At 36.9% G+C, this 27,476-nt stretch overlaps 1 protein-coding gene and 1 pseudogene across 1 annotated transcript in view; one reads left to right on the top strand and one right to left on the bottom strand.

The window, feature by feature from the left end:
- The window catches only part of KCNB2 (potassium voltage-gated channel subfamily B member 2), a 180,469-nt gene that overhangs the window by 116,807 nt on the left and 36,186 nt on the right, over window positions 1–27,476 (bottom strand). The gene's annotated exons all lie outside the window — the stretch shown is intronic.
- LOC142159079 (deubiquitinase DESI2-like) lies at window positions 5,589–6,890 on the top strand (annotated as a pseudogene).

Genomic DNA, 27,476 nt, shown 5'->3' with positions numbered 1-27,476 from the left:
TAATGCCTGACAATGGCTTAACGTGATGCATTGTGTCTTTCTAGCTTTATATAATAAAGACTACAATGAATGGGTATACATAAGCAATATATTACATACATGTGTGAGAGAACTCATGCAGTAACTAAATGCTGATACTACTTGAATTGCAAAAATTAAAATTGTATTATTTTTTTGCAAGATAAGCAGCCACTTTATTGCAGGAATACACTTAACAAATGGAAGCACGACAGAAGAGCAGTATATAAAATGACAATTATTACAGAATAAGATTTTATAGTAGCATTTCCCAAGTTATTTTATGGCAGTAAAACCTAATTGAATACATAAGACATTGAGGCTTTCAAGTCTTAAGTGACTGTATTTTTGTTTAATCACAGATGCATTAGTTACTGCATATACATTTTTATTTTGCTAATCACAATTTATGTACTTTACCTCAAAGTCATTTTGGGTAGAAAAGCCTAGAGGCTAGATTTACTAAGCTGCGGGTTTGAAAAAGTGAAGATGTTGCCTATAGCAACCAATCAGATTCTAGTTGTCATTTTGTAGAATGTACTAATTTTAGCCTCAGTTTGTTGCTATGTTTAATGCTGATGTTTACATTAAATGTACAAGATCTTTGGGTCATTCATTAATATTCTCCAATAATCTAAAAATAATCTTCTAGCGCCCAACAGTACCTGAGAAATTAGTTTTCTTGAAAATCCAATAAAATCCATTGATAGTTTGTATACAGTAGTTATTGCACATATGTACCTTACACTAACCCCAGAGGTTTCCGGTGAAATAAAATCTGTTGGTCTTCAACAAAATGAAAAGTCCCAAGTAAAGTAAAATAAAACTATGACACTGTAGGCCTGGGTCGATTTTATGCTTTAATTTTTTCCCTTCCAGTTATTTTCTTCCTTTTGTCTATTTTTTATTTCCACCTCCCTAAGTTTTTTAAAATTAGATTTAAATTAATGGATATAGCAAATAAAAGAGGCAAAAATAGGAAAAGCCAATAAATGCAAATAAAAAGATTAAAAAAGAGATCCAACAGGCAAATCATCTGCGTCATCACTATATCATAGCTGCTTACTCTCCCGGATCCTTTCCATCTAGTTACGTGGTGGGGCGGGGCCTAGGACAAAGTTCAATGTGGTCACCTCCCCTGCTGTAATAGGCCAAAAATGGTGATGACAGTTTAGGGGGGGGGGCTACATGACACAATTAGCTGAGCCCCTACAAGCCCACCTGCCCCCACCCCCCCCCGAATCTCCCGAAATACATGGCAAGTATGCACTATATTCAGCTCCACTGAACTGAGTGGAGTCTTATACCCCATTCATACTGCACCAAAAACCCGGGTTTTTGCAGAGGCATGCTGAAAAACCTGGGTCTTGGTGCAGTATGAATAGTCCAACCACAAAATCCCGGGTCTAAAATCCCGGGACTTAGACCCGGGATTTTGCGAGGGGTAATTCCCGTGTTGGACCCCGCTCGCCTGCAGTTTGAATGGTGCAACCCGGGTAATTCCTCGGTCTCACCATTCATACTGTAAAAAAAAAAAAAATGGCAAAGTGTAAAAAAATGATTTTAATTAATAAAAAATACATAACAAATGTTTACTTAACTTATTTTCAGCCAGCGGTGTCTCCGGTGCGTTGCCGGCTGTCAGGGGGACCTCTGGGTACTAAAATGACGTCATTTCTAATGGACTAGAAATTACATCATTTTAGTACCCAGAGGTCCCCCTGACAGCCGGCAACGCACCGGAGACACCGCTGGCTGAAAATAAATTAAGTAAACATTTGTTATGTATTTTTTTTTTTATTAAAACATTTTTTTACACTTTTTTTTTCTAAAACCTGGGTTGGGCAGGTGCAGTATGAACCCGCCCGACCCGGGAATCTTCTTATCTATACTGCCCTGTGCCCCGGCAATATCCCGGGATATTGCCGGGGCGGCAGTATGAAAGTGGTATTACTGAACGCACGAGAAGCATGTTAATGACATATGTGCTTTGGATGCACTTTCACGCTTTTATTTCATGTGTGAGCATTCAACCAGCGTAATGTAATCATTTTCAGTAGACTACACCACTATTAGAAAGAAAGACATGTGACTTGATGATAAAAAATGAGAGCAAATGACCTTTCATCAATTAAAAAATTAAAAAAGAGTATCCTAAAAACATTAATGTTGGTGATTTGACCTTCTGTCTATTGAAATCTCCAAGTGTAGTCCTTAAGGAATTCTAATAGGTATTCAAGTGTTTAATGCTCTTCTAATTAACATTTAATTAAGCAATTAAGCCAGATGACATATTCACCTTTTACTATAAAGGAAACTTCCTGGTTGCTTCTAGCTATAGATGTTAAAAAACAGGTAAACTTGTCCTATATTATTTTTCTATACTTATTAATTTTGCTATACAAAAATAAATTACATATATACAAATCACCCCTTGAATATAACAAAATAAATTCATTAGGTAAAAAAGCAAAATCTAATGAAATTTTTTTACAAAAATAAACAAACAATTTTTGCACCATAAACATACCGAAAAAAATAAATAAAAACAAATAATATGAGTATAAATGAATATGCCTTAGAAAACAAGTTTTATCCCACTCCTCCTCCCTAGACTATGTGCCTGGGATTGAGTTGTGTATCTAAAAACTGCAAACATTGAGTAAAAAGGGCATTTGATAACACAATGTCTCAAAGTACTAAAACAATAGCAATGTGATCAGTTTTTTCCTGTAGAGCCTAGGTTCTCAAACTGTGCGACCGCGGCTCCCAGGGGTGCCGCGGCGCTGTCACAGGGGTGCCGTGGACAGGAAGGGGGCACAGCGAGGGGCAGAGGCTGAGGGGGCAGAGCGGGCAGAGGCTGAGGGGGCAGAGCGGGCAGAGGCTGAGGGGACAGAGCGGGCAGAGGCTGAGGGGGCAGAGCGGGCAGAGGCTGAGGGGGCAGAGTGGGCACGGGCAGAGCGGGCAGAGGCTGAGGGGGCAGAGCGGGCAGAGGCTGAGGGGACAGAGCGGGCAGAGGCTGAGGGGGCAGAGTGGGCAGAGGCTGATTTATATTATTCCACATAAAATACTGACTGTAACCCAGTAGACTATCCTATGGTGCCCTTCCTAATTTTACACCATGATTGTTTAACCTTTGACCAGAGGCATTACATACACCATTCAGCTACAATATTACAACTATCTGCCTAATATTGTGTAGGTCCCCCTCCTGTCACCAAAACAGCTCTGACATGTGGAGGCATGGACTCCACAAGACCTCTGAAGGTATCCTGTGGTATCTGACACCAAGTTAGCAGCAGATCTTTAAAGTCCTGTAATTTGCGAGGTGGGAACTCTATTTTCTAACCAGCACATTCTACAGATGCTCATTCAGCATTGATTGATATTTAGGGAATTTGGAGGCCAAGTCAATACCTTGAACTGTCATGTTCCTCAAACCATTCCTGAACAATTTTCGTAATGGCAAAGCACATTATCCTGCTGAAAGAGGACACTGCCATCATGGAACACCATTGTCATGAAGGAGTGCACTTGGTCTGCAACAATGTTTAGGTAGCTGGTTTGTGTCAAAGTAGCATCCACATCTATGCCAGGCCCCAAGGTTTCCCAGCAGAACATTGCCCAGAGCATCACACTGCCTCCGCCAGCTTGCCTTCTTCTCATAGTGCATCCTGGTGCCATCTCTTCCCCAGGTAACCGATGCACATGCACCCAGACATCCACATGATGTAAAAGAAAATGTGACTAATCAGACTAGGCCACCTTCTTCCACTGCTCCATGATCCAGTCCTGATACTTACGTGCCCATTGTAGGCACTTTCAACAGTGGACAGGGGTCAACATGGGCACTCTGACCAGTCTGTGGCTATGCAGCCCCATATGCAGCAAGCTACATTAATTTTTTCAGCTACAGTATCTCTTCTGTGGGATTGGAGCAGATGGGCTATCCTTTGCTCTCCACATGCATCAATGAGCCTTGGGCACCCACAAGACATGCCATGTTGGAGATGCTCTGGCCCAGCCGTCCAGCCATCACAATCTGGCCCTATTCATAATTGCTCAGATCTTACACTTGCCCATTTTTCCTGCTTTCAACACATCATCTTCAAGAACTGACTGTTCACTAGCTGCCAAATATATCCTACCCTTCGACTGGTGCCATTGTAACGAGATAATCAATGTTATTCACTTCACTTGTCAGTGGTTTAATGTGTTGGCTGATCAGTTCAAATTAGGAGTGATATATGCATATAATACATATCTATTTCTATATTAAATTTAGAAAGTATGTTATTACAAATAAGAACTATATTTATCAATTTACCATATAGTTATCTCAGGGAAGCACTAATTGTAGGGTACAAAAAATGAGATGTTGTCCATAGCAACCAGTTACATTCTAGCTATCATTTATATAGTATATTATAGAAAATGATAGCTAGAATCTGATTAGTTTCTGTGGGTTTAATACATCTACCACTAATATATCTAATATCCTTCCCCACTTAACTTAATGCATGAGTTTGAGGAAATATATATGCACTATTTTACTCAGAGCAGCTGTTTATCCAAGGTAAGTAATCTCAAATAGTCATATAAATGAAATATACTTAGCTTAACCAGAAAGAATGCCAATCAATAAATCAATTATCTCCCCTGGTAAGTCAGGCCTCTGGGCAAGATTTACATTAATTTGGCTCCCGATCTGTTTGAAAAACAAATAATCAATTTGTCTAATGGACAATTTCAAGTTGATATTTTCTTTAGCCAATATGTTGCCAGAGACAACATGAATCAAGTCAGCCAACATGTTAATAAATCCTTTCAAATGTTAGACTACCTACAAACGACAAGTTCTTTGATAACTTATAATCACACCTAGGGGTACTTTTACTAAACTTTTCTAATAAAGGAAAAGTGGAGTTGTTAGCAAACAATGAGATTCTAAGTATAATTTATTTAGTACATTTAAGAAAATGATAGCTAGAATGTTATTAGTTGCTATGGGCAACACCAACCACCACTTTTCTTTTTTTAGAAAGTTTAGTAAATCTACTCCTTAATCTATGTTTGAAAGGCATACCAAGCTTTCAAAGTGTCATCTATATAGTGTGTCAGTTTGGTCCAGTAACTCATGTAAAATCTTTCTATGGATATTGGAAAAGCATTGTTCTTATGCTGTTTTTATAGAGTAGTTACTTTTTGTCACTTCACTAAGTATACTGTATTTCATAATCTAACTATGGAAGAGATTGCATAGCATTTATACTTTGGTAGCGACATAACTACACATTTGTAAGCTAAAAAAATATTATTTTTTATAGTCAAGGTCATTTTCCTTTCCATATGCATTTAAGAAAGAAAAGGCAGCGGCTGCGCCGCAGCTACATAGACGTAGTCATTGTTTAATCATATATATATTATTATAATGGGACCTGGACAGGTACACCCAGAGAGGATGCGGCTTATACTGGGATACTTACGGTTCCGCACAGGATCCCCCGACTTCTCTGTGACCTCATAATCTAATCACCGCCCGGCCACCTGCGAAACAATCGGCGCTAGCTCGTCACCAGTAACCCCCACTGTGACCGGCAGACGCTTCTGCTCTCCGGCCAGACTAGAAGCAGCGCTAGGAGTTTGAGAGAAGGGGAACTGCCTCAGGGTCAGGGAAACTTCCGCGGCTCTAGCTGAGGTCTGATTTCGGCAGGTTTGCCCCGTGTTACAGAAGCAACAGGTATAGACTGATCTCTGGCTTACATGAGAGATGGCCAACCAGCCTGTGATCCTCAATGTGTATGACATGTTTTGGATGAATGAGTACACCTCACGCCTAGGAATTGGTGTCTTCCACTCTGGTATTGAGGTGTATGGGAGAGAATTTACTTTTTTTGGTCACCGTTATCCATACTCTGGTGTCTTTGAAACCTCACCTGGGGATGCCACAGCATTGGGAGAGACATTTAAGTTTAAGAAATCGATATCACTGGGAAGCACCAATTTCACGGAGAATGATATAGAAGAAATTGTGGAAGAGCTTGGGAATGAGTTCAAAGGGAATGCCTATCATCTCCTGCGCAAAAACTGCAACCACTTTACATCAGCTTTCTCAGAGATCCTTTGTGGGAAGAAGAGGATCCCCCGTTGGGTAAACCGGTTGGCACGCGTTGGTTACCGTCTACGTTGTCTACAAAGATGTCTACCCAGGGCATGGTTGACAGTCACCTGATGCCCTCTAATCCAGTGTCAGCCAGGAGCTGCAGGAAGAACTGGAAGAAGCTGAAGATGCAGCTGCAACAGCCTCCACCACATTAGCAATTCCCAGACCTGGACGTCACACCAAGCTATAAGAGTATATTTTTATTGAACTTCAATTAAATACATTTGTATTCAAATAAGTGTTTTAGATTTGATCTTCGGCAACTGACACTCTTCTGTTCAACAGTGGACATATTTTCCACATTGGGACACAAGAGCCTACTTTCCTTTTCAAGTATTTTCAGCTCAGGATCTTGAACCCACCTGATAGGACATAGGATGCAGTTACCTTGTTCACATACATCTACCCACCATGGCAAATTCTAAACATGTCTTTCATGCATTTCTACATTATTATCATTTCTGTCTCCATGGTTTACAAATCTGTTTCTTGCCTGCCACTGACAAACAAAGAAGGAGTATTACTCCCTTTATTAGCAGACTGAATGGTAATGTTCTTTACCTCAACTGTGCAATCCAGTAGCACTTATATGCAGTACATACTCCTCAGGGGTCTTCACATGTTCTTTCATACAAGGACAGTCATATATTTTTTGGGATATATTTTGGCTATTACTGGGTGCAAGAAGACTTTGTCAGCTGTAAGTAATGGTAAAATGACATGTTGGACTTAGGTTGTTTACATTCTTTATAGCCACTGACCACCTATGTCTTCATACAGTGCTAATTGACAAAAATGGAAACCAATTATACCCATAGGCAAACCGAGGGGGGGGGGGGGTCCTGGTGCCTGGAAGCCCCCCTCCAAGCCTGGGGCACTGTATAATTGAGGTGGCTGGACCCTGCCTCCTTGGGCAATACTGTATGCACCTAACAGTAGTGCATGCAGCATTGCCCAAGTATATTATAGGGATAGGAAGAGTTGGAGAGCAGCAATGATTTCTGTCTCTGTCGTGATAACATCACAGATAAGGTGCTAGTTTTCAAAAGTGTGTTATTATTACACACATGACCCACATGCTCGTTTGTTACTAGGTGTTCAGTAAAATTCTACCAAGAAGTACTGTTAATTTTCTACTAGATCAGGGATTTTGCATGATGTTTTACACAAAGGTCTAATATTTTTTATAGATTTTTCCTAATGATTTGTGTAGTTTACTGGTCTGATAACATATTCCAGTCTATCTGCAGAAGGTCTCTTTAGATTTCAAATGAAAATCCATGATTTACTAGTAAAATAAGTATACCCCAATAACATGACACACACTACAATTACTATTTCATTCACAAATGTCAACTGTTAAAAGTTCCAGATCCAAATTCTACCATAAATTGTAGATTTTCTTATAATATCATGCAGCCATAGCAGACTTGTTGCTTATTTAGGTTTGTTAATTTTCAATCTATCCACGCCTGTGCCATTGTGTATGGGCTGCACGGTGGCTTAGTGGTTAGCACTTCTGCCTCACAGCACTGGGGTCATGAGTTCGATTCCTGACCATGTGTGGAGTTTGTATGTTCTCCCTGTGTTTGCGTGGTTTTCATCAGAGTGCTCCAGTTTCCTCCCACATTCCAAAAACATACTAGTAGGTTAATTGGTTGCTATCAAATTGACCCTAGTCTGTCTGTGTGTGTATGTTAGGGGACAGGGGACAACCTTAATATATTTACATATATATATATACACATATATATATATATATATTTACTAACCAGCTGCTTTTATGGTGGTTGTTAAACTGCCACACACTGTATGTAGGCTTTATTAATCAACGATTTTGAGGGTGGCAACTACAACAAACCTCCCGTGATGTGTGGTGGTTGGAAAGTCAACACAAACCGCATGCAGTTTAGGCAAAACTGCCAGAAAGACCACCAGATAAAACACAGAAAAATGTGGTGGTTGTAAGAGGCAAGATACTAGGAGCTACCCGCTGTGTGAGCTGCCCATTCAGAACATAAGAGGAGGCACAATATTATGAGGGCAATCATTATTTATTAAGGTTTTTTTTTCCTATACTACCCGCACCATCGAGAAGCTCTTGTCTTTTTCCCTTGTATTTATCAATCACGGAAAAATTACAGCCTGATTTACACCCAACTGTTTATGTTGATATTAACCGCTCGCACAGCTGTGAAATCAGATACACCTCAAACTATCACTATATAAGTTAGTCATCAGATATACCTCAAACTATCACTATATAAGTTAGTCATCAGATACACCTCAAACTATCACTATATAAGTTAGTCATCAGATATACCTCAAACTATCACTATATAAGTTAGTCATCAGATACACCTCAAACTATCACTATATAAGAGGGTCATCAGATACACCTCAAACTATCGCTATATAAGTTAGTCATCAGATACACCTCAAACTATCACTATATAAGTTAGTCATCAGATATACCTCAAACTATCACTATATAAGTTAGTCATCAGATATACCTCAAACTATTACTATATAAGTTAGTCATCAGATATACCTCAAACTATCACTATATAAGTTAGTCATCAGATATACCTCAAACTATCACTATATAAGTTAGTCATCAGATACTCCTCAAACTATCACTATATAAGTTAGTCATCAGATACACCTCAAACTATCACTATATAAGTTAGTCATCAGATACACCTCAAACTATCACTATATAAGTTAGTCATCAGATATACCTCAAACTATCACTATATAAGTTAGTCATCAGATATACCTCAAACTATCACTATATAAGTTAGTCATTAGATATACCTCAAACTATCACTATATAAGTTAGTCATCAGATACACCTCAAACTATCACTATATAAGTTAGTCATCAGATATACCTCACACTATCACTATATAAGTTAGTCATCAGATATACCTCAAACTATCACTATATAAGTTAGTCATCAGATACACCTCAAACTATCACTATATAAGTTAGTCATCAGATACACCTCAAACTATCGCTATATAAGTTAGTCATCAGATACACCTCAAACTATCACTATATAAGTTAGTCATCAGATATACCTCAAACTATCACTATATAAGTTAGTCATCAGATATACCTCAAACTATTACTATATAAGTTAGTCATCAGATATACCTCAAACTATCACTATATAAGTTAGTCATCAGATATACCTCAAACTATCACTATATAAGTTAGTCATCAGATACTCCTCAAACTATCACTATATAAGTTAGTCATCAGATATACCTCAAACTATTACTATATAAGTTAGTCATCAGATATACCTCAAACTATCACTATATAAGTTAGTCATCAGATATACCTCAAACTATTACTATATAAGTTAGTCATCAGATATACCTCAAACTATCACTATATAAGTTAGTCATCAGATATACCTTAAACTATCACTATATAAGTCAGTCATCAGATACACCTCAAACTATCACTATATAAGTTAGTCATCAGATATACCTCAAACTATCACTATATAAGTTAGTCATCAGATATACCTCAAACTATCACTATATAAGTTAGTCATCAGATATACCTCAAACTATCACTATATAAGTTAGTCATCAGATATACCTCAAACTATCACTATATAAGTTAGTCATCAGATACACCTCAAACTATCACTATATAAATTAGTCATCAGATACACCTCAAACTATCACTATAAAAGTTAGTCATCAGATACACCTCAAACTATCACTATATAAGTTAGTCATCAGATATACCTCAAACTATTACTATATAAGTTAGTCATCAGATATACCTCAAACTATCACTATATAAGTTAGTCATCAGATATACCTCAAACTATCACTATATAAGTTAGTCATCAGATATACCTCAAACTATCACTATATAAGTCAGTCATCAGATACACCTCAAACTATCACTATATAAGTTAGTCATCAGATATACCTCAAACTATTACTATATAAGTTAGTCATCAGATATACCTCAAACTATCACTATATAAGTTAGTCATCAGATATACCTCAAACTATTACTATATAAGTTAGTCATCAGATATACCTCAAACTATCACTATATAAGTTAGTCATCAGATATACCTTAAACTATCACTATATAAGTCAGTCATCAGATACACCTCAAACTATCACTATATAAGTTAGTCATCAGATATACCTCAAACTATCACTATATAAGTTAGTCATCAGATATACCTCAAACTATCACTATATAAGTTAGTCATCAGATATACCTCAAACTATCACTATATAAGTTAGTCATCAGATATACCTCAAACTATCACTATATAAGTTAGTCATCAGATACACCTCAAACTATCACTATATAAATTAGTCATCAGATACACCTCAAACTATCACTATAAAAGTTAGTCATCAGATACACCTCAAACTATCACTATATAAGTTAGTCATCAGATATACCTCAAACTATTACTATATAAGTTAGTCATCAGATATACCTCAAACTATCACTATATAAGTTAGTCATCAGATATACCTCAAACTATCACTATATAAGTTAGTCATCAGATATACCTCAAACTATAACTATATAAGTTAGTCATCAGATATACCTCAAACTATCACTATATAAGTTAGTCATCAGATATACCTCAAACTATCACTATATAAGTTAGTCAACAGATATACCTCAAACTATCACTATATAAGTTAGTCATCAGATATACCTCAAACTATTACTATATAAGTTAGTCATCAGATATACCTCAAACTATCACTATATAAGTTAGTCATCAGATATACCTCAAACTATCACTATATAAGTTAGTTATCAGATACACCTCAAACTATCACTATATAAATTAGTCATCAGATATACCTCAAACTATTACTATATAAGTTAGTCATCAGATATACCTCAAACTATCACTATATAAGTTAGTCATCAGATATACCTCAAACTATCACTATATAAGTTAGTCATCAGATACACCTCAAACTATCACTATATAAGTTAGTCATCAGATATACCTCAAACTATCACTATATAAATTAGTCATCAGATATACCTCAAACTATCACTATATAAGTTAGTCATCAGATACAGGAGGTCACAACCCTGATGAAGTCACTGATGAAACATGTAGGATGAACGAGGCACAGAGTTTCATTTATGGTTTCTGGACCCAGAAGTAAAGGGGGATTGCAAATTAAGGCTTCTTTTCATTTCTTTAAAGTACAAGTTTATAGTATTATGATTTATTAAAAGTACAAACTTGTACCCAGACATCCAAGATTCTCATGAGCGAGCTTGGGAGGAGGATCTGGGAGACCCCTTGGATAGAGAAGTCTGGGATGAAGTAAAGTCCAACACGGCCTCTAGTTCAAACTGTGTGAAGCTGAAAGAAAACGCCTATAAGCTTCTTTATCGATAGTACTTGGTCCCAACCAAATTACAAAAAATCTTTCCGGACTCATCCAGCTCATGTTGGAGAGGATGTTCGTTGGAAGGGTCCTTCCTGCATATTTGGTGGCAACGCCCCAAGCTTGCCCCATTCTGGTTGGAACTATGGGACTTCGCGTCTCAGATTCTGCAGGTTGACATCCCGGTCTCTCCCAGATTTTTGCTTCTCCTACTTGGAATTCCATCTGCTACTAAATATCAAACAAAAATGTTCCGTCACATAGTTACTGCAGCACTGTGTCAAATTGCCACTAATTGTAAACAACCCGCCGCGCCTACTATGCAGGCAATTATTAATAGAGTTTGGCACTCATACAAAATGGAATTTATAACATGCATACTGCGTAATACTTCTACATCATTTAACAAAGTCTGGGAGCCGTGGATATAATTTTTTCAAATCCAAACGCCTTTTGTCCTATGACTCCCCTACAACACTCCACTTGATTTCCCTCCTCAATCCGTTACCACTTACCCCCCCCCCCCCCGCCTCTCCCCACTTCTTTTCTATCTCTTGCTCTGCTTTCTTTTTCTTTTCTTTTATTGGCGGTTTCCCACACCGCCTTCTAATCTATTTTGCCTACTTTTCTCTGACTAGCCTCTCTTTTCTGTTTTTTCTCTCTTCTATCTTTATAGTAAAAATTTGGTCAATATCATGAGTATTCTCTTTATGATATACACTGATTGTATTAGTCCCTGAATATGTATAACTCGATTGTAACTGATTTTGTCTTGGACTGATGCTCATTATTGACCTTTTCAAAAATAAAACTTAAAAAAAAAAAAAAAAAGTACAAACTTGTATTGCACATGAGTGGCCTTTGGTCCTTCTGTTTATTGCTTTCTATAGGTACAAGGCTGGGTACACACGACAGTGTTTTGAGCAGTTTATCAGGCCAATCAAACAAATAAATGACTGTAGTGTGTACGCTGCAACGATGAACAATTATTGTCCCAAAACTCATCGTATCGTTTAATTGAATTTTTAAACTGGACTAAAAATCTCTTTCAACGATGGAACAATGTCATTCCAATCCTGCAGTCTGTATGCACTCACGACCGGCAGTGTCCATAGATCTCTATGGAGTGTGCAGAATCACCGGGCTAGATTTACTAACCTGCCTGTTTGAAAAAGTGGAGATGTTACCTATAGCGACCAATCAGAATCTAGCTATCATTTATTTAATGCACTCTACAAAATGTCATCTAGAATCTAATTGGGTGCTATAGGCAACATCCCCTTTTTTTCAAACCGGCTGGTTAGTAAATATACCCCACAATCTTTTCAGCAGATGGTTATGACAGATGAAGAGCACACATCTGAAGGTAAATCATGTATAGTGTGCACACATGAAAGCTCTATCTACAGCCTATTACTTTCTACTAACAGGAAGTTCGGCATTTGAAACACAAACTTGCGTTCCAGCAGCCACATAAGTCACGTGAGCAGCACATCGGCTGGCCGTCGCCATAGCAACGCCTGCTTTTTTTTCCTGTTAGCTTTTGTGATTCAATAAAACTTTATTGTTCTTCTAAAAGAGAACAACTCTGGTTTGGATGATCTAAGCTTTAATCTGTATTTTGCAATTAGCTGCAGACCTTGTTATTTCATGTTTTCTAAGATATCCACTTCAATTATCTAATTTTTTGCAGAGTAACACAGTAATTACGTTATATCCCTAGCAGGAAACAAAATAATCATCTCAGCTGTCTGCTGCCCCAAATTTTTAGGGACAATGACAGATCTTAAAGATTTGTCTTTGGGAATTTGTTGTCCTAGATAATAAATTATTCTCTTTGTAATTATTGAACAATTTCACAAGTACATGTTATTCTGTGTACAGTGGATGCATCTATCTATCTCTCTCTCTCTCTCTCTCTCTCTCCCTCCCTCTCTCTCTCTCTCTCATATCCAACCCCAAAGGGTCTCAATTTAGGCATTGAGGGTAAAGTGCCCACATAGCTTCTCTGCGGTGTCGGCACCTGCTCCGCCCGCACTGAATGTCGTCAGTGAGGAGCGGCGCAGACCGGAGCCGGCGACAAGAAGGGATAAAAAGAGAAGAAATAAGCAGATATAAAAGGTAAGTGAATGAACGGAGCAAGGGGCAGCAAAGGAAGGCAGCATGACAGAGTGTTTTGAGGGGCAAAGGAAGCTGCATCGATATGATTTGAGGGGCAAAGGAAGCTGCATCGCAGTGTTTTGACGGGCAAAGGAAGGCTTCATGGCAGAGTGTGATGAAGAGAGCCATTACTGTGGCATAATATGAACTAGGGGCATTGAGTATTAAGTGCATGAATTATTAGAATACCTTTTGGTATATATTTTTGCATACTTTAAATGGCCATTAGGGCATATATATATATGTACATAAATATGTGTGTATATATATGTGGCTAGCACTTTACTGAAAGAATTCTGTTACATACATTTGCAAATGCATGATTATATATATATATATATATATATATATATATATATATACACTAATATATACACACACACATATATATATATATATATATATATATGTATATATATTGGCGTATATAGGTGTGTATATATATATATATATGTGTGTGTGTGTGTATATATTAGTGTGTGTATATATATATATATATATATATATATATATATATATATATATATATATATATATAATCATGCATTTGCAAATGTATGTAACAGAATTCTTTCAGTAAAGTGCTAGCCACACCCCCACATTAGGTTGACCACACCCACTTGGCCAATGTCACTCCCACTTAGATGGGGTGCGCCGGTGCCCTGTCTCGCCCAGGGCACTAAAATGTCTAGTTACTGCACTGGATATCACATTGGGAGAAATTTTGTATAATGTGTACCCAGCCTAAGTCTGACTATTCATAGGATGGAAGGGTTATTTAGAAGATACCTAGGTCTTGAAAGAGAGCCAGACAGTGGGCAATAATTATTACAGTACCATATCTAGATAAGCAGCCTCCTAAGTCATTTAAGTATGCTATATATATGCTATATGTACGATCTTATCTAATGGATTCAGTCGAAAAAACAAAAGCTGGAGAACCACTGTTAAATTACAATACTGTAACAACTGTCTTAGATTTCTCAATGAAGACCTTGTATCTCTTAGTTTTAATTAAACCACAAATTATTTAAGCCTGAACCTTTTACAACACAGCTTGATATTGTCAGTGAAAATTATCATTTAATAGAGTAGATATCTTGGACTTGGCAGGTATGAATGCCCTGGCAAATCTAAATATCTTAATTTAATTAAAATATTATTATCCATCCTCTTTATTAGACAAACCAGTATGCTCCAGTTCTGTAGTTAGCTGGCCTAGTAATGCAGTAATGGTGGTGCAGCAGTCATGTCTCAAGTGCGTTGATGTCACACAGGCCCAGCAGTGCTCCAGACAATAAGGGCCTGATTCATTAAAGAACTTAGGCAAGGAATTGAGTAAGTTTTCTTAATTAAGTTTTCTGGACAAAACCATGTTACAGTGCAAGGGGTGCAAATTAGTATTCTGTTTTGCACATAAGTTAAATAATGACTGTTTTTTCATGTAGCACACAAATACTCGATAACTTATTTGTACACTGAAATTTAGAGTTGCTATCTGTGTGCTACATGAAAAAATAGTCAGTATTTAAGTTATGTGCAAAACAGAATACTAATCTGCACCCCTTGCATTGTAACATGGTTTTGTCCAGGAGACTTAAATAAGAAGTTTCTTAAGTTAAGATCCTTAATGAATCAGGCCCTTAGTAATTAAATATATTGACAGCATAAAGTGTTTATCTCCTGTGTGAAAAGTTGATTTGTGTTCTGTTGGATGATTTGTATTAGTCTCCTAACAAGGGAATGATTGATATGCATAAATGGTAAGTGGTTGGTTTCATTGCCCTTATTGGCTAGAAATATAAGGGTTTAAGTACAGCAAAGGAGTTTGTTTACCATTTTTAGATGTTAGAGACCAGTATTTCATTGCAAGGCATGCACTAAGATATTACACCATAAGGCAAGCATACCACATCGGTATGCGGCTACATGAATGGAAATAGAAATAGCTTTTTTTTTTCAATCAATATTACTGCAAATATATACATGATATGCAGTGGTGCGGGCTGGCAGTTGTTTTGCACATTGGAAGGTATTGTGTGAAAACTTAATTTTCAAGTGGAGATATAAAATGGCCTCAAATCATTGTGTGTTGCCCAAAATGATCAAATCAGGTGTTCCCAATGCAAAGTTTCTAAAAGACTGCTGTGTTTGGGTAAAGGCATAATTACTACAATCCACAAACTGATCCATTGCTGGTGGCTTTACAGTTTAAACATCTAAATCTCAGATTTGCAATTGTAAAGTCACCAGAGACCCCTTGTAGAGATACAATAAAACCCCACAAATCTCTGATGGTGATACAATGCAGACCCCCTGCCCGTGGTGACGACTTTTCACTGGTGGTAACACAATACTGACCCGTAAAAGTCTACTAAGTGCACCTGCGGTCCCATACTGTCTCTATACAGCATGCTTGAGAGGATGTATCTGGTGACTGTCTTACCCACTAAACCAATCATGCTGAATAGTGACAGACATTGACCAATCAGAGTGCTAGATACCCACTAGAAGGTTTCTGACACTCTAGAGGATAGCACCAACCATTTACTAATCAGATTGCACACTAATTAGCCAATAGTGCTGGCCATGTACCACTCAGGGTGACAGGAGCACAGCAGACAGGACTGTCTCTTTGGACCAGTGTCTCCAACCTTGCAGAAGAACAGACCTGGATCTGATCAGATTTGTTCTGATGGGTCAGAAACTGGTTTGCTGATGACTCCTATAACCATTCCTTATACTGTATCTGTTCCTCCATTTTCATTATCTGCCCTATTTAGAAATGGGAACATGGCAAAAGATCATGTAAATGACACAATTAATTAATTATAATACATTACATTTGGATTCAACTCAGTCTACAAAATCATTAGTTACCACTTAAAACAATATTTACATGATTGGTATGTAAATTACTTGGATGTCTTAAATGTCTTAGCCAAAGTATCTGTTGAGTTTGGGTAACATGAAAATGATACACGTTGGTAGCTCCACTTACTAACCAACATAGAATTCTGTAAGACCACCTATATACATATATTACTAAGTCTAATGCTAGCTGAGTTTGGGTGATGGAAAACTCACTCCTTATGCATAGATTTCTAATACATTATTTACCTCATGTCCACTTTATGTTAACTTGGGACCCTGTAGCCTCTACATTAACATTTTCTAGTGTGCAATTACAAAAAATGGTTAAAATGTATTGTACAATATATTTTTTATTACACTTTTAGGGTGAAAACTATTACCGTATAATGCATTAGTGCCTGTTTTCTTACTAAACCATTCTAACTAAAGATGGGCAAAAATATTCAGTTTGCAAATTGGTTCAGATTTGCCTTAAATCCACCAAATTGTTTCAGCAAGAAAACTGTAACATCTTTATAGTCTTATACAAGGACCTTGCAGACCCTCAGGCCCCCATTCTGAGGATGTCTGCGGATGCTACTATTAATGATTGTGACTTGGGACATGAACTGTTACATAACAGTTGCCTGGCTTCTTCTTATTGTAAGTTCCCTTTCTGTTCTGTGCTCACTTGGCACACAGCAGTATTTTACTGTTTTTATTTCACATCCTACTCTCTGAACTCTCTCCCTCCCTCTGATGGAGGGAGGGAGGGAGGGAGAGAGAGTTGCCTTTCTGCCCCACGGGAGGTTTCTGTCCTCCCTGAGCTCGCCTTAGGACACCTGTGTTATGGTTTGACAGGTGTACCGCCCCAGTCAAACTCCCCACCTGCCACTGTCCTCGGAGTGGGTCCCTCCCTCTGAACTCTCACCCTCTCTCTGAACTCTCACTCTCTCTCTGACTCTTGCTTTCTCTCTCTCTGACTCTCTCTCTTTCTCTCTCCAACTCATTGCTTAATATATCAAATAATGTGTATTCTATTTTTTCTACATTTATCATTATGGTAATTTTCTATTTAAGCATACAAATATCAACCCACGACAATACCCTGGCATCTTGACTGGTGTTTTTTTTTAAAGTGTCTCGTTCAAGAAACCGATTTTCCTCCAAAGTCATTAGCACCATTAGCTACCTGGATATACAGATAAACAGGCAATTTACAATGTCATCTCAACTGGTGCATATGTTTTTACAACGCATTGACTGGTGGTAAAAAAAAATAATTGTTTCTGCAATTGTCACTCTCTTGAGTCCATCCCCTCGAATTGTCAAGTTTATTGTAGTCTTGTGTGAAAAAAAGAAAAGCAACTACTTCTCTCCATAATTATAGAACTCAAAGCAAAGCAGTGGTTATATAGATAGAAGTCAAACACATGCAATTATGAACTGTTAAAAGCATATTTGCAGTTCAGATGAAACTTGTACATCTATATTATCTCCTTTATCAAATCACCAGGCAGTGGTGAAAATAAAGTATAACTGAAATTAGAAATTACAATTAAGCGCCAGTGACTATTTGCAGCAGTTTGAGAATGAATTATGTCATAATCATCCTCAGAGGGATCATGAGGATGAACATTTACTCTCAACCAATGTCAACGGTGGACAAATGAGGATGAAATGTTTCCACCAGGTGATAAATCTAAATATGACATGGTCTTAAAAGTACAAATGTGCTTCGACAATCTTGCATCGCCAACCATATTTTTCAAGCAAAGAAGCAATGCTAGTGCAAGTGGTAATGAAGCAAAGAAAAGAAGCACTGATGCATTCTCATCCAATTTATTTAGAAGAAGAAACATGTCATTGTTGGCAAACATTGGTCAGTTGTTCTCCATGCAAAGGAATCTGTGTTTCTAGTTTTAGTGAAACAAAATTGAGAATGTCAGTACTGATGATTTTATAGAGTGGCATCATAGTCTCCTTTTGGAGAAAAACACAAGGCCTGACAACTGGATGGCAGTTCCAAAATTAATAATGAACCTATTAATTGTAAATCTAGTGTTGTTGTTATTGCTGCTAGGGAGAAGACTGATAATAATGTACATGTTAATTGTTCTGGATTATATCTGTACCTAATGACAATTATGAGGTGCAAACTGTAAATTCTCAGACATCGACACTTAATGTAAAAATTTCATAGGGAATATCCAAACTAGCCACAGGTATCGCTGCCAGCCATCACTGATAGAAGTTATTAGAGGTAAGGAAAAATTAGAGCAGGACATAGCCTAGAGCCCTCATCCTAAAAGCTCTTTAGCAAAAATGCTAGTCGTAGAAATTGTGCCTTTCAAGTTTGTTGAATCTGTATGATTTAGGGAACTGAATCATAGGGAATCATAGGGAACTGAATATATATATATATATATATATATATATATACATATATATATTTTACTTTTGATATTTATCCATTTTAGATAGCTTGTGAAAAAAAATTGGTATGACAAGTAACTCACCACTATTATTTTTTAAACAAACCCTTAATTTTTTAGCTTTTACTTGTCTGCTGTTCCCACAGAGATTGTAGATGGCTGATAGGAAGTTGGCACAGTGAGTCTGGGGCTTCATATAATCCTATCTCTACCTGATTTGTCATTAAAAAAACACATAATCAAAAAAACATTTGCGCAGGTGGGTGCCACTATAGCTCCCATAGTAGTACCTTTGACTTGCCATTAGTTTGTGAGGAAAAGAGAGTAACATAAACAATAGCTGACAGATAGCTGAATATTGATGGTATACATATATATATTTTACTTTTGATATTTTTCCATTTTAGATAGCTTGTGAAAAAAAATTGGTATGACAAGTAACTCACCACTATTATTTTTTAAACAAACCCTTAATTTTTTAGCTTTTACTTGTCTGCTGTTCCCACAGAGATTGTAGATGGCTGATAGGAAGTTGGCACAGTGAGTCTGGGGCTTCATATAATCCTATCTCTACCTGATTTGTCATTAAAAAAACACATAATCAAAAATACATTTGCGTAGGTGGGTGCCACTATAGCTCCCATAGTAGTACCTTTGGCTTGCCATTAGTTTGTGAGGAATAGAGAGTAACATAAACAATAGCTGACAGATAGCTGAATATTGCTGTTATACATATATATATTTTACTTTTGATATTTATCCATTTTAGTTGGTCAGTGTATGGTCAAAATTGGGAATATATTGGACAGTGCCAGAAGCATATGGAGTGGATAAAATTGAGGGTGCCTTTATTTATGATTTTTTAGTACAGCAACAGAGGTAAACACAGCTAAAGCAGAGAAGTAGAAGGTACAATCCCAAAGTAAATCCTCTAAATTCACTTCTCTTGAATAAACTTACTATTGGTCCTATATGGAATGCTGAGATTTTTGTGTGTAGAAAGATTCCCATCATAACAACTGGACCATACATTTCCCTTTTGCTTTTTTTTCTCAGTACTAAACAATTTATAACTCATTAAATGCACATTGAACATATTTACTCCTGCTAGAAAGCATATACATTACAAAATTAATGCCAGCTAAACATTTCATGATCAGAATATACAAATTATGTTAGAATACAAGCAGCTAATATAAGTATGCACCACTTGCAAAAATCACATATATAAACTTAATCATATTGAAAAAATTTAAAATAGCGTGCAAATACTTGGCATTGTTTTTGGTGACAATTTCACTATGAACAAATGTATGGTGAAAAGCCCTATGACCGGCGAACAGAGCCCTATCTATCAACGGGTCCCACACTGGTATTAAACTTTGCCGGCGATGGTTTTCCCATGCAAAAGCCTATTTAAGAAAGATTGCAGGATCAGGATGCAGAAAAAAATTGTTATTATTTCAATAAAGCATTTTTTGAATCATTAATAGCTTTAAAATATTTTATTTCATATTTTTATCTATTTTGTTTAATATTTATTTTATTATGAACCAAAAAATCTCTGCGCTCATTGGCTTGTAAATGTGCTAGAATATGTATCATGTGATCCTAACCTATTGCTTGGTACCTTGAACAAGAATAGGTGTGATGGATTTAACCAGTTATGATCTCTTTATATATGACTAGAACATATATGACTTAGATAAAGAGGAATACAACAGATTTATTATCACTTGTAAATATACACATTCATCCAAAAGGGAAACCTCGAGGTATCAATAAAATATGATGTTAAAAACTTAAACTAATAAGACTAATAAATAACTCATATAAATACATGAAACATACAATCCAGATAGACAATTGTGAATTGTGTGATATCATCAGCCAACCAGTCCTGATATTGCTAATCATACAAATATATTGATAGGGTGAGTGTATAGACCTCCTGAGGTCAAGTGGCATATGTAATGTCCGCCAGTATCTGTATGATGCTCATAAGTGATAGGTGAGGATAAACAACGGTATGCAGAATCCAAATGAAAAATGTCCAGTGTGTACTATGTCTGAGCGTGGTGGATATCAGGAGTAAATAACATGGATCCAAGGGACCATAAAGGCTAGATTTTTCATTTACAAGCCAATGAGCGCAGAGATTTTTTGGTTCATTTTGTATATCTAGTGAGGGATCCTTAGTTCTGTTGTAGCTCTTGCAATCCAGTGGAAGTTGAGCGCAAACTCCTCTTTTTTCAATATTTATTTTATTATTATTTTTATTAGTGGAACTCAGAGACCAGGTCTGGCCTTTAAATTCCACTGTGCATGTGTAAACAGGCGAGCATGGTCATGTATGCGCATATTCTCTGAGACTGGCCTGATGAAGAGGTATGTTTAGACTAACAGCTCCTGGCTAGTATCGCCAAGGCAGTTGAGTGTTGCTCAGCTGTCCCAGTCATATCATATTGATCACTTGTTGTGATAAGTGACTTTCTTTCATCGTGATAAATGCCGCAGATTGATAAATAGGTCCATCAGTGCTGTAGTCGATGTATATTAGGGGCGTGCTAAACTCCTGCAGCCACGCCCGAATCAAGCTTTGAGGGTCTCAGAGTTACTTGTTTTTCTGCCGTATCTCTTGCTCCAGCTACAGGGCTATTCTAAGGCCTGATCAGTAATGATGACAGTCTTGTGTGCATGCAATAGCATGTGTTTGCGATTAGGAACAACTGTAAAAACTTATTTTATGCTCAGTAGATATTAATAACATCCTAATAAATGTATTTTCATAGAAAAAAAACAAAAGAAATTTTTTTTTCTTACTGTTTTATCATTAATGTCTATATTATTAACAGGTGACATTAATTCAATCATTTATTTTTTCCTGTGCGTTCTTTTGTGAATTTATAATCCAGGTATTGGTGGTATCCTGCACGTCTTGTGTAGTAGATCACAGCAGACCTGTCTCCGATTCCAATAGCAAATGTATCTTGAGATCCGTACCTTGATGAATTCGAAAGTGCGCAAAGACGAAATACGTGTGTTTAACAATAAACGCGGGTTGCGCTCAGAATGCGTGCTTTGATGAATCAGGCCAGGAGTATCTATGATTTATATGCTTGCAACACATTTAAAATATAAATCTATGATATCTGTATCTGAAGACTCTTCTCTTCAGTGGGACATGGATATTATGCAGTCCTCTAGTGCACAGTATCAAATGAAAGCAAATGCATGCTTGCCTACCCTCCCTCAATCTCTAGGAGGCACCCGAATTTTAGTAAGTCCTCTTAGATTCCTGGTAGAGCAGACACCCTCCCCCGAGCAGAGATGGGACTTGATAACAATGGGCGGCATCAGGTTCTGCTTCTAACTGTCCATGCTGTCAGTTGCTGCATGGAACAGCAAGAGGCAGGGCCACAGTTATGCCCCTCCCACACTTGTCACCTGACCTCCCCCCCCGGTATTAAAACTTGTAAAGCATGCTTTGGTTGTACTGCTGAGTTGCACCTTTGAATAATAGTAGCAAATAAACCTCTATGAATATAGAAAAGCATACTTGCCTACTTTTGGCAAGTTGAATCCAGGAGAGGGGCGTGCCCTTAGGGCGAGAGGGAAGGGGGGCATGGCCAATTGCGTCATTTTGTCACCGCACCCGCATCAAACATGACATTTTGTTGCGGGTGGCGGGGCCAAAAATGACGCGATTCACCGTGAATCGCGTCATTTTAGCCCCACAATTGCGGGATGCGGGAGACTTGCCAGCTCTCCCGGGAGTCTGTGAGACCGACCCAAATTTCGGGAGTCTCCCGGACATTCCGGGAGAGTTGGCAAGTATGAGTAAAGGCAGTTACCTAACTTGTTCATAGTGATGCTTTAAACTTTCATTTTGTTGTCTATGATCCCAGATGTAATGAAATGAGGGAAACTGCAGTGGTTTATGGGGATTTACAGTGGTTCCCAATTGTAAAGCGCTACGGAATGTGCTGTCACTATGTAAATAAATGTAGATGATGATGATGATGGTTTGGTGCATAGGATGATTTCAAATATTCGTCCAAGAGTTCGATTTTTTGGCAAATGAATTCACAAATCTTTTAATAATAATTACAAAAAAAAAACATCTTAGGGGGGTAACAAGTAATGTGTATGATGTATAATTTGTTTTCTTCCTTGTTGTTATTCAATAATGATAAAAGACAATGTTGCACAAATTTGTAATAATTCTTGCAGCTTGACTTTTACCGTAATCAAACTCTCATTTTCAAAGAGACTCTAAATTTGCCAAAACTTTTAACCGACTGCCAATTATCTAAATGCTTCAGAAATGTTTGGGTAATATCAACATTATGCAGTTATTGTGTTTTCACATGATGTCTACTTTACTCTCACCAATTTGATACAAGAAACACACAAAATCCATATAACTAATAGAGTTCCACTGTCTGCCACTTGTTTGGTTATGTAGACACCTGCTAATTTAATCACACAACGGAAAGAAAAGCAATTTTCATCAAGTGCATGTCCTCAAGAATGATATGAGATTATATCTATATTTTCTATGTGAGAATAAAACTTTTTTTCATTGTATCTCATTTTTATTGTATCTCATTAAAATGAATGAATAAAAATGAGAGACAGCAAGCAGCTTTGTATTTTAGTATCTGCTCTTTCATTATTTGTTTTACAAGCCATCTGTTCATTTATGATTTATATACTTACTCTAAATGACATTTTGCCATAACATAAATCAGTCAGTTCCGTGTATATTAGCTCAGAAATTGAACTGGTTAACAAACATTGTGATAATCGATAAATGTCTCTCACTGATGAGATCTAGCAAAATCGAAACAGATGTCTGGAAGTTGGATAGATAGATGGCTCTATGGCCGTATCAGTTCTATAACGTCAGTGGTTCTGGATACATGGTTGGCAAGTAAGGTTGAAAAGTAGTCTAAGCCATTATTTGACATTAATATATATCTAAGACTGTGGGCTAGATTTACTAAGCTGCGGGTTTGAAAAAGTGGGGATGTTGCCTATAGCAACCAATCAGATTCTAGCTTTCATTTATTTAGTACATTCTACAAAATGACAGCTAGAATCTGATTGGTTGCTATAGGCAACATCCCCACTTTTTCAAACCCGCAGCTTAGTAAATCTAGCCCTGTGTGTTACTGAGCTGATTAATATATATTAACTTACTTACCAGCATGTCACATAAGTGAAAACTTATCTGCAGGTTGCCTGGTTTGGAGCAAGGTGATTCTCCAACACAGCAGACACAATGTAACTGACAGCTTGACTGACACTTGCTCTGCATAAACCCACGGACTCATGCACCGGTCAGGACAAGTGATGTCACAGACACTTAATGAACTGCAGTCTCAGGGTGTTGTCTTGTATCTTCAGCATTTTGTAATGGATTTGGGAGCTAATACTTAACAGAGATGCACTACAATGTAAATATAACAATGAACAATGCATTTTATCTTTATATCCCAAAAATTAATTTTTGGGGGTTTTGTAGTCCTTTAAGTAAAGGAGTGATGTACACTCCTCTACCCAGAATTAGGCGATGCTTAATCCTTTATAAGTTGATTCTGTCTATTTCTTTTTGCCATAATCTATTTATGAAAATGTGAAGACTTTTACTGCATTAATTCTAGCAGAATCTTTAAGGCTCAGTGTAGCCTACATCACCCTAACCCTGATGGGTGCACTATTCGGCATAAAACTCAACAAATGCTTACTGAATGCTGCAGATACAGAACATTTTTTTTCCAATCTTAATTTTTATTAAACTCAAACTATTTAAAATATACATATCCATTAAAAACATATCCATTCCACTGTGTTATTATAAAACAAGGAAGACAATGAGAAACAAAAACAGTAACACAATACAAAACCATATACATGCAACTTATACCAAGAATTCCATATTCATGTTATCCTTATATTATTTATAAATGTTTTTAGATGTCAAATATCAGTACTCTGATGTGTCCCCCCACCTAAAGGCATATTCACCAGTAAATAGACAAATAATTATTTAGAAGTCTATATTTGTACCAATCTAAAACAGTTGTAAATTTGAATTTGAATTTCATCCGGAAGTGTATTTATATAACTTTCCCTTATATTATATCATTTTTTAACCAGTTTCTCTTTATATATCCAATCCATCTTAAATAAATATGCCAGCTTATATTTAAAATAGCACCAAAGAGGGAGGTTGAGATTTCAATAAAGAACATTTCTATATTTTTAACATTTTTTCATTTTTGTAAAATGTTAACCATTTTTCTGTTTTCAAATATTTTAAATGTGCACCATGGGGTTAATTTAACACATGGGGTTAATTTAACAATGTGCAAATGCGCTATAGTCGGTAGAATCTTGATGTTTGCTTTCTATTTTGCAAACTGTTTTAAAAAACAGCTAGAATATGGTTGGTTGCTACGGGTTACAGCACATTTGTGAAGTTGCATCATGTTATTAAATAAGCCCCTATTTAATTTGAAGGAATCATCTTTCCGACCAATTGAAGTATAGCCATGTTTTATAAATGTGTTGTTCAGAATGCATCACTTAAAGGTCACTGGTCAGTTGAAATCTATGGATTTTGAGCAGAGCAAGTAATACTGTAATTCCAAGTCATATCAATAAGTTCAGAACAAGTTTTTGTTCTTTTTCATGGAACGTTTCTAGAAAAATAAATTAAATAAATAATCATAAAGTTAAAAGACTAACTCAGATCTGTAATCACACAACTTAGCAGTATTAACAATGTATAAGAAAATTGCTACTATCCTAAATGCATATATTTGAAAATGAATATAACCAAGCCTAACCTAATTGGCACACAAATTTAATGATAGTAAAAACTGAATTATAAGTAATTTGTTACTTATTTGTAATTTGTTACTTATATGTATAAGTAGTCATTTGCGAAGGGCTAAAACTTATCACCATTATCATCATTATAATCATCTATTTGTAGGCATTACTTCCTTGGATACTTACCAACGTTTAGCAAGTACAGTATGTATTGCACAAAACCAAGCGGATAAAAAATAAAGTGCAAAAGTTTTTTAAAAAAAATAATTTAGTAACAAAATCTGTCTGGCAGATAGATGGCCAGTGTCAGCCTGAGAGTGATGTCATAAGCCACCCAAACTTAGGGGATACGAGTTTCGAGCCGAGTCGGCTCGGTTCTTTCACTCGTCCTCGGAGTCGAAAACGAGGCAAAACGTGATTGTTACATCATTGGATCTTGGATCTTGCGATTTTTTGATTCCTTTTTAAGATCCAACATAACGGTGGGTAGGAGGGAGGGCGGACCCAAGGACAATTCCATCTTGCACCATTTTTCTTTTCTGCCACTGCTGTGTGCCAATGTGTCCTAGATGTGCTTGGAACTGCCGTGTGTTTGTGCCATTGCTCTGTCGCTTACCATCCAGCCAGATTGTCCGAAAGTGTATGAAAATAATATTGTCATCTGTGAGGTGGTCAAAATGGACTGCAAATGACTTGAAATGTTATTGAGGTTAAAAATAATGTAGGAACAAAAAAAGAGCAAAAATATGTGATTTTAGCATATATTAGAAAACCAAAACACACGAGGGTGGTTATGCCAAAACCAAAACACAAAGCTAATCTAGATCCAAAACCAAAACGAGTTCACGGGGGGTCAGTCAGCATCTCTAGTTTAGACCGAGCGTCAGGATTGACCTGTGTGTGACCACTATGATACGGAGAGTCAACTAATCCAGATGCACAAAATAGATGTGAAGATGTAGCCCATCTAACTAACCAATCACAGTCAGAATGTTAATGAAACAAGGAAAAATACAGTTTATTATGGTTTTTACTGGTTAATTACCAGGGGGGGGGGGGTAACTGATGATGATGATGATGATGATCTTGGGTCCAGACAGGCTAAGGGGTATATTAACTAAACTGCGGATTTGAAAAAGTGCAGATGCTGCCTATAGCAACCAATCAGATTCTAGCTGTCATTTTGTAGAAGGCACTAATTAAATGATAACTAGAATCTGATTGGTTGCTATTGGCAACGTCTCCACTTTTTCAAATCCGCAGTTTAGTAAATATACCACTAAATGTTTTTTTCCCCATCTGGCATGGTATTTGGAAATTAGTGCTGTACATTCAGAGAGACAAACCTGTAATGGGTAATTAAAACTATAAATTTATAGGTACCAGCATGACCTTGGAAATTACTTTTATAACATTATTTGCTCTGCTTTGCAAAGACTATTATATATAATTTACAACAACCAACAAACATAAATAGCACAATTAAGTTTATAGGTCTGTTCAGAGGCAGCCGCACGGAGGACGTTCATGTCCCTATAATGCTTATTTCAAATTTGTTGTACAACCGGCCAATGTTTAATAGCACAAACA

This window comes from Mixophyes fleayi, chromosome 5, assembly GCF_038048845.1.
Source record: "Mixophyes fleayi isolate aMixFle1 chromosome 5, aMixFle1.hap1, whole genome shotgun sequence".
NCBI lineage: Eukaryota > Metazoa > Chordata > Amphibia > Anura > Limnodynastidae > Mixophyes > Mixophyes fleayi.
The sequence above is the reverse complement of the archived record's forward strand: the minus strand, read 5'-3'. Positions and strand labels throughout refer to the sequence as shown.